This window comes from Pinus tabuliformis, chromosome 6 (genome assembly GCF_031772625.1).
Source record: "Pinus tabuliformis cultivar Carrire ecotype Pingquan chromosome 6, CPIR1, whole genome shotgun sequence".
Taxonomy (NCBI): domain Eukaryota; kingdom Viridiplantae; phylum Streptophyta; class Pinopsida; order Pinales; family Pinaceae; genus Pinus; species Pinus tabuliformis.
In genome coordinates, this window is record NC_142292.1 from 1,471,962,059 (window position 1) to 1,471,971,817 (window position 9,759).

The 9,759-nt window shown below is 35.4% G+C and overlaps 1 pseudogene; it reads left to right on the forward strand.

Annotated features, from left to right (window-relative positions):
• The first annotated feature begins 2,003 nt into the window (after positions 1–2,003).
• LOC149264199 (large ribosomal subunit protein eL27y pseudogene) lies at positions 2,004–2,506 on the forward strand (annotated as a pseudogene).
• The last annotated feature ends 7,253 nt before the right edge of the window (positions 2,507–9,759 follow it).

Genomic DNA, 9,759 nt, shown 5'->3' on the forward strand with positions numbered 1-9,759 from the left:
TGTTGTTTGTTATATGTTCTCTCATTTTTGAGGTGCTACTGATGAGTTGTCAGGACACCCAAAATATTCACACTTATGATGGTGATTAGCTCCCCATGTTTCAAAGGGTTTTGTTCTTTAGCTGGCTAGCCTTCTAAAGGAGTATTCAAACTAGCAGAGAGTTTATGTAGTGGAGCATAACTATTACCATATTATATGTATTTTCTCTGTTGAACTTAGGGTTCATGGAAGTGAATTATTTTAAATATGTTGTCATTATCACATGACTAAGTGACAGGTTTCATGGAATCTAATCAGGGCCATTAATTGTAATTTTTCCATGATTGCGGGTGTCGCTCTATTTCTTTGTGTGTTGGTTGGTTTCTCCCTTTTTTGTAATTATAAATAAATACTGAAAAAATTCTTGAAGGGTAGTATGAGAATATTCCCCTTATCCTCTCACGAGGGTGAATCTAAACATATGCTTACTACTATAAATTACTAGTAAACAACCCCAATTTTCAACCAATGTTTTCATGAAGATATGTCATCCTTCATATGAAAACTAGATATAGAATCATACTTCAATATTAATGAACATATATATGATTTTGAATTTATTATTAAAGGATATATTTTTATTTTACTCTTGGGCCTTATTTAATGTGTTAAAAATCCTTAATGGGATGTGTAGACTTCAAAACTGATTTCAATACCTTACAAAAAACTTTGATTGCAATTGTCAGACCATCTTGCAATAATTCTATTTAGAGTCACATGGAGTAGCTGCAGAACATGGACTCAATCTTTAGTTTTACTTGAATGATGCATCACAACTTTCGATGAAAGAAACAATATTTTATATGAATATATTGATTTTGAATCATCATATCTTCAAGTATTGGATGTATATTTTTTTATCTAGGTTCATACCACCACATTTACCACAACAACATACAAAGAGTACAGAGCATGAGAAAGCCTCAACTGCAACCTATGCTGCTAGAAGGACCAGGGTAAGCATCATATCATCCATTGGGATTGCTTTTTTTTAATACTTTATTAAAGGTCATTTCAATCTTTTTGAGACATTGACACCCATTGAAATTTAGTAATGTTAAACTTCACCAAATATTATGAAGGGTCAACATCTGATCAAATTTCTTTGAGTTTGAAATTTGAACAAATTTCTCCCTCATTGTTTCTGATTTGTAATCTGATGTAATTGTACCAGAGAGTGGATAAGGAACATGCCTTAACAAAGGGCCAAAGAGATGAATTTGAGGACATTCTTTGTGCTTTAACCTTGGATAGAAATCATATAAAAGAAGAAATGGGGTTTGCTCAAGACAATGCCGACACAACTAGTGAGGTATTATTGTCATGATGATAATGTAGCTATGGGATTTATCTTGTCTCTTGGTTAAGCACCTTGACAACATGATTTATTTACAACTTAATTGTTTCCTTGCATGCGTTTTAGGTAGTTGAGGTACTTACAGAGTCTTTGACTCTAAAGGAGACACCTATTCCAACTAAAGTTGAAAGTATCTTGTTACATTTTGATATTCTTCACAATAGCAGTCCTCCCATGAAAAATTCTTCTACATATAGCAAAATGTTTGAAGCAACATTACCTGCTATTATGGAAAGATTTAAAGCACGAAGCATGTCCTCAAATTCATCTCTTTGGCCCTTTGTTAAGGAATGTTCCTAATCCACTCTTTGGTACAATTACATTAGACTACAAATCCAAAATAACATGGCAGAAAGTTGTTCAAAATTCTTTAATAGTAGTGCTCCTATGAAAAATGCTTCTAGATATAGGACAAAGTTTGAAGTAGCATTGCCTAACATTATGGAAAGCTTTAATGGCTTATACTAAAACATCACTAGTCGGATTATTGTAGAAGATTTGAAGGTTTGTATGTTTCCTATATCTATATTATAATAAGTGTAAAGTAGAAGAGTGGAGGAGGTAGGGAAGAAGAAGAGCAATAGCGGGCGGAGGGAGATCAACGAGAATGGTGAAGTTTCTGAAGCAAAACAAAGTTGTCGTTCTTTTGCAGGGATGCTTCGCAGGTCAGAAGGTCATTATCATTAAAGCATTCAATGATGGCACTGTTGGATGGGCATATGGCCATTGCCTTGTAGTAGGTATTGTAAAATACCCTAAGAAGGTCATCAAGACGAACTCTATGAAGAAAATGGCAAAGAAATCAAGGTTGAAGGATTTCATCAAGGTTTTTAACTACAACCACAACATGCCCACCAAGTATAGTTTGGATGTGGATTTGAAGAATGTGGTTACCTTTGATAAAATGGAGACCCACGATAAGAAGGTGGCACCACTAAAGGGGGTAAAGCTTCCTTTCAGGAGAGGTTCAAGGCAGGGAAGCATAAACGGTTCTTTACTTAGGTTTTGAGATTCTCATTTTTGAGAAGTACCATGTTAGAACTTTCAAGTTTTTATATTTTGATCATTTATAGTGGCCTTGGTACCATCGTAGTGTTTGCAATTACTTAGGTTTTGAGATTCTCATTTTTGAGAAGTACCATGTTAGAACTTTCAAGTTTTTATAATTTGATCATTTATAGTGGCCTTGGTACCATCGTAGTGTTTGCAATTCCTGTACATTTTTTAGCTTCTTGAGAGTTTTAATAGGCAACTTAATGCTAGTCTATCTTATATTTACCATTCATTTGACAATTTTGGATTTGATTTATCCTTTCGGTTGGAAACATGTATGCAAGATTACATTATTGGTCATCAATTAGAACGGCGGTTGGTAATATTTACTCATAAAAAAAGTAACATCATAATAAAACGTCCTTCACAACACAAAAATATAATACCCACTAATTGTCCATTCTTCTAGAACTGCACGTAGTCGCGATGACTACCTACAATAAACAACAACATATGCTTATGAATCGTCGTGTGTTGACGGTCAAACATTGATCGAGGAAAAATGGGGGAAACATAGCCTCCATTTTCTTCGTAACTTGATCTGTCAACGCTAAACTTAACACTTTACAGGTCTATATAAAGTAGCCTCTATGATACCGCGACATCTATGCATCCGAACCTTTCATTGCTTGTCAATGGCTTCCATGGAGATCTGCAATGTTTTCACCATCAGTATTCTTTTTCTTAATCGAATTCCCATCTCTATAGGCATGCTTGAACCTTCCAAATCCGAAAAGGTTTTGTTTAATTATTTTAATTTTTAGTGTTATTTGTTTTTTGGGATCAGAATTGGCTAAAATTTTATGTGTTGATGTCTATAAGTGTTTAGAAGCCATTTAATATTCATAGAATGAGTGCACTTCCTCCAAGTTAAGGTTTGAATGACGACAATCACTTCAGAGAAATCACCCTGTTCGTGTTAGAAATCACTGTGATTGTATTAGATCATTACGCTTATAGTAGAAATCATACAAAGAATTTACACAGGGATAGTTGGTTCACGGCCTTTGTATAATTGTGAAAATTATATCTGTGAGCACAATTAATTATTGCACCTATGTTTGAATCCAACTTCACTCTAGAGAATATTGAAAACTGATCCCATAAGTCATCCTGGTTGTATAACTGAAAGCAAGAATTTTAAAATTTAAATGGTGTTTCACTGGAGCGATAAAATTGGTTCACCATGTTTGTATTATGGTGAAAATGATTCTATGAGCACGAATATGCAAATTAGAATTCAATCTCACCGAATTGAAACCCTAGCTTATTAAACAAGGAGTTTTCAAAGATTCTTGGCATGAATATAACACTCATTGCTGCCAAAACACGCGCCTATTGGACATACAACTGATGTTGTTGAACTTAACTGTAAATTCTTCTAGATGAGTGCAGACTACATAATAGATATTCCAATATTGGGTTGATATGACGCACTCTACCCAAATGAATTAGAGTGTCAAATTTTAGGGGAGATTTTGAATTTTTTTTAGGAGAAAAAACACTTTATTTTCATATTAAAACAAAAAAGAGAGTAAATTATCTGTGCTTTCTCATACATTCATCAGTCTACTATTTGTCTGTGTGGATCATTCTGTGAATTTTTTCACATTTATATTCTAGTGTCCTTGCTGGAGAGAGATGAAAAGCTCTACAAGTTTGGTCATGTTGGTTTATCTTTTTAGATGCTTATGTGGATGGAATGAGAGCTACCTTTCTTGGGTCTGGAAATTCAGGTTTCACTCATTTTCATTGAATATGTGGAGACTTCTCACCATTCAAGTAGTTTGATATTTCTAAAGCCAATCTGACGGACATAACAGACGAATCTGGTCCAAATCAATATGTTGTTCTGGTGATTGGAGAAGGAGAAGCAAATCGAGAATTGTTTATTATTCCTCTTGTGGAGCTTGAAAGATGGTGTAGGAAAAATGGTTTATCTATTCGTGGTGGCAGGGAGGTAATGGTCTCCCGATTTCTTAGCTTAGAAGAAGCAGAGAATCATAAGAACCAAGATCAAGACCATGATGTCAGATATGGGTATAACTTTGTAATCAAAGGGAAGCATGCAAGAGAAAATGATGCCTATTGAAAATTGGGAGAGGGAAAGTGGATCACAGGTGAAGAAAGAAAATCCATATTTGATGATGATAAGGACTATATGTCCATATCTAGGAAATTTTTTTAGGAAGAGTCATCTTTATGGCCATGGGCTAAGGAACTTGAATTAGTGGATGCCTCTTGCAGTGGAACCTTACCAAAAAACGTTGGTGTGGTAATGGTATTGGCACTTGAGGTGCCCCCAAAAGTTCAAAGTATGCTAGGCAATGTCAAGGAAAACTACTTTCTCTACTCATTAATTCCTATTTCACCCCATCAGCATTTTGATAGACCAATTATCATGATAATAAAATGATCTTCTCTTTAATGAGGGAATCCAAGGGCTAATAGTTTAAGAATATGATCAATCTTCTTTTAAAATAGGCAACCTTGTCTGACTTGCAAGGACTTAGGTGTCAAATTCATCGCTGAGTCAATCTTATTTACATGTCAAAATTTCGAGTATGACTTGGGGCTGAGCTTGACTGAGAGGAGTTTGCTTAATACTATTTAGTCAAGGAAAAGAATCAAATTCAAAGTACATTTGAATTATGATTCGTGCATAGTAACAAAGTTGGTGAGCTTAATAGGGCTCATCCTTACTATGATTTGTTACACTCAAATGGCATGAATTGTCGTGATCTCTTACAGTCGAATGACATGAATTCTAAAAGGTTGAGATACGATATAAATCTTGGGGAATTTTGACCAAATAAATAACCCAAACCTCACGCCTGAGATATGATATAAATCTTGGGAAGTTTTAGCCAAATAAATACCCAAGCCTTAACCTAGCAATGTGAAATCCATTGTTTGAAGTGTGGCTGCTAAAGACAAATTTCTTAAATACTTTTAAAAATTAACATACAAATAATTCATAAAAGCATGACATTTCGTTGTCAATCAAATGTCAAACTGGATAACAATTCAAGTGATAACACACAATGACAATCCAAAATGGACAAGGCGTAATGGACAAATTTTCGAAATGCATTGGGAACATCCTAATCCTATAGATTTCTAGTCTAAAGAAACTGAAAATGTTACCTGGCTTGGGAAACATGGAATGATAATAATATAAAGTGACCGAAAGATAAATAATTAAAACTAGTTGCCGGAACTAGCACAAACAATGAATGATAAAAAAAACTTAAAATGGGGAAAAATGTCGTATACCCACTCCATGAGACTTCCATCCACTTCCATACTCGATGTTTCCTAATACTAAGAAGTTCATTCAATTGGTGTCCACATCCTCGTATCCATAGTAAAATCCATCCTCATATCCCCATACAACCTGCATTGGCCATACCCTTCCGTAAAGAGAAAGTAAAATAAAATGAAGCCAAAAAGCCTTTTTACTAGTCAAGAGTTTAAATATTTTTAAGCCTGTATTTAAAAAGAAGATTCTCATACCAATAACCTTGATTGCTTTGAAATTCTATTCAAATACATCACTTCTTCCAAAAATTTTACATACATGCATTGTTATAATCCAAGTCATCAGTTAAACAGAGTTCAATCATCTCTAGAGCAAGTGTGCTCTGAATAAAGCAACAAAATGCACTGATTTCCCTATCATGAAATTCAGTTATGTCTACGTAAACATCTATTGTACGAAGATGAGAGAGTGGGGATTTGAGATACCCAGGTATGGGATATTTTTCAAGTTCTTATATTTCATTTCAAAACCACAACAATCCAACTTTGCATTCATTTACTAGGTAAATGACATACATATTCATTATGAACATCATGGAAAAAAATACCATGGAAATTTTTTATGGTCTTTTCACATCTTATAGCAGGTTAAATTTATTAATTTAGGTAGTGTAGATTTTAATTAAGGAATATATATGAAACAAATTCATTACTTGATTTTGTTTCATATCTATTGGATTACTAAATTTGCAAACAAGACATAATAATGAACAAAAACATAATATTCAACCTAACCTACATCAATATAAGCTTTGTATAAAAACAATTTGATGCTATACCCTAACAACTAGGGAGAAAATGAAAACATTCTTAAACATGGAAACATGTTGTTCATTGCACATATAAAAGAAAAGAACAAATTATGTTCTTACCAATATACATTTGTAGCCCATTAACAAACATTGGATATTAGGAAGCCTCTTGAACAACAAATTGAGAAGACACAAAATTCCTTTTTTTTCACTTTTAAGCAAAGGCCTAACACATATGACCAACTCCTTTAATGATTTAAATCTCCTCATCATCTCAATAAATCTATCCATAGAGAAATTGTACGCATTATCAGGACAAGAGTCCATTTCCAGTATGGTCAAATTACTTCCACACTGCATATTGAGTCTCAAGATAGAGATTGTGTTCTGAAATTTCAGTAATTCTTTAAAAATTCAAAACCAAAGATAACCATATATCTTGCTTGTGTTCTAAAATAACAGTAATGAAAAGCTAGCTACATTATGGAGAAACCTCAAATACCAATTCTATGGCAAACTACTTCTATCATAAGATCATACTAAACAGGAAATATTTCGGTATTGCTGTAATAAACTCAATAGACATACATAACAACCTCAATTTTTTATTAAAATTAGAACAAAACAATGCATATGGCCACAGAGGGGGCTTCATCCTTCTTAGAACTGTCGAGGAGCCTTGCCACTTGTCCAACAAGTCACAAAAAATGTCATTTCTCTTCAGTATTGGTAGTGGATAGGCTTGTAAGGTCCCTCAATGGGCAAGTTGATATACGATGCATGTTCAGGAGAAATATTTGTAAGGCCCCTCAAGGTAGAGCATGAAATATCTTGAAACAATATCCCATCACTCTCAAATAGTTTATCATGTATGCCCCTGCATACACATACAAGAAAACCTACATTTACACTGGTTTATCTTTCATCCACATACAACCTGCATTTACACCATTTTCATTATAAATGTTTGAAAATAATAGTAAAATATAGACTTACATGGTCATAGTTTGAAGAAAGGTTTTGTCTATATCCAACCGCTATTTGATGAAAATTCTGTGATTCCTCTACTTATGACCCCAAATGCAGGGAGTGCACAGAAGATGAAGTATTACATGATTTTATAGCATGGACTATGAATCTTGTAAGGGTGGAAGAATCAATCATGCCATGGAATGTAGGTTTTAACCCCATATAGAAATTACTTGCATACGAATTCTAAAACACAAAAAATGAACAATGCGAGAGCATAACACATCAAACACATATACATAGAGATTTTCCCCTGGACCCCAAAATTGGGACTACTAGCTTGATTTTTCATTACTTTCCTTTCAATGTTACAATATATAATTATACATGCCAAAGCATCCAATACCATGGACCGAAAACAATAGTGTCCAAAAACATGGACCAAAAACCATCGCATCCAAAACCATGTGCGAAAATCATGCACAAAACCATAGGTAGGTTTTCCCAACCTAAGATAGGGTCCAAAAAGACAATTCTCGGGGTGCTACCCCGAACCCCGTAGAGGGGGGCTACCCTGCCCCCTCAAACCCCCCGGACAAGGGGTTCCGTCACACCCCCCACTACGCAATCGGCGCAACGAAGGGGGGGTTCCGCCCCCCTCTAACCCCCCGGTTCACTACTTGGGCTAGTCATGGAAAGAATAACACAACCCAACATTCTCCCACTTGTTGTTTTATTTCCACAGGGGCCACAAGAGAGCTTTGTCATTTATCCAACCCTGCAACGCCCATTGTTTCTCTACACCAAGAGAACTTCTGAGAGCTCACACATTTTGTCAATGCATCTGTAGTATTCTTCAAAGTGTCCACCTTTACCAACAACACCTTTTTGCCTTCTATCATATCCCTCACAAAGTGATATTGAACATCAATGTGGTTTGTCTTTGAATGGTAAGCAGGGTTCTTTTCCAAGACAATTACACTTTGGTTGTCACAGTCTATCCTTATAGCTCCCTATACTAACCCCATACTTGAACACAATCTCCGCAACCAAACTGCTTCCTTGCTTGCATGAGTGGCTGCCATATATTCTACTTATGTAGTTGATAGTACCACTACAAATTGTTTCTTACTCATCCAACTAACTGCACCTCCAAATAGGTTAAACACATACCCAATTGTAGATCTTATGTGATCTAGATCTCCAGCCCAGTCTGCATCAACAAAGCGATGAATATCCAACACTCTATCCATTCTTGGTCTTCCTTGGTAGCACAAACCATAATCACTAGTGCCACAAAAATACCTAAAAACCCATTTGACTATTGTCCAGTGCTCCTTCCCTGGTTTTGACATAAACCTGCTCAATACTCCCACTGCATGTGCAATGTCTGGTTTAGTATACACCATTGCATACATCAGGCTACCTACTGCACTTGCATATGGAACACGAGACATGTCCTCTTCCTCTTCTTGTGTCTTGGGACACTATTCAGCAGATAACCTCACACCTACGGGAATAGGAAACTTCACCTGTTTACTATCTTGCATATTAAACCTCTGCAGTATTGTCTCAACATACATCCTTTGGTTTAACCATAGCTTCCTCTTTTCCCGATCTCTTTTAATTTCCATGCCCAAAATATACTTTGCAGCACTAAGATCTTTCATGTCGAATTTGGAGGAAACTTGGGTCTTAAAATCCTGGATAATTTCTTTGTCATTTCCAACCAACAACATATCATCCACATACAATACCAAGTAAATAACATGGTCACCAATTAATTTAAAATACACACAGTGATCTACTTTGCTTCTGGTGAAGCCAAGTCCCTGTATAAATGTATCAAATTTCCAATACCACATCCTTGGTGACTATTTTAACCCATACAAATACTTCTTTAACTTGCATACCAGTTCTTTCTTACCCTTCATCGCAAAGCCTTCAGGTTGCTTCATGTAGATCTCCTCTTCCAAATCCCCGTGAAGAAATGTTGTCTTCACATCCATCTTTTCTACCTCAAAATCAAAAGCAGCAACAATAGATAAAAGTAATCTAATAGAAGCTACCTTGGCAGAAGGAGAAAAAATATCACCAAAATCAATTCCCGACACCTGGGAATAACCTTTTTCTACTAACCAAGATTTGTATTTCTCCACCTTTCCTTCTGCATTTTTCTTATTCTTGAACACCCATTTGCTTCCAATGGGTTTTCTTCCAGCCGAAAACTCCACCAAATCCCAAGCCTCATTTTTGTGCAAAGATGCC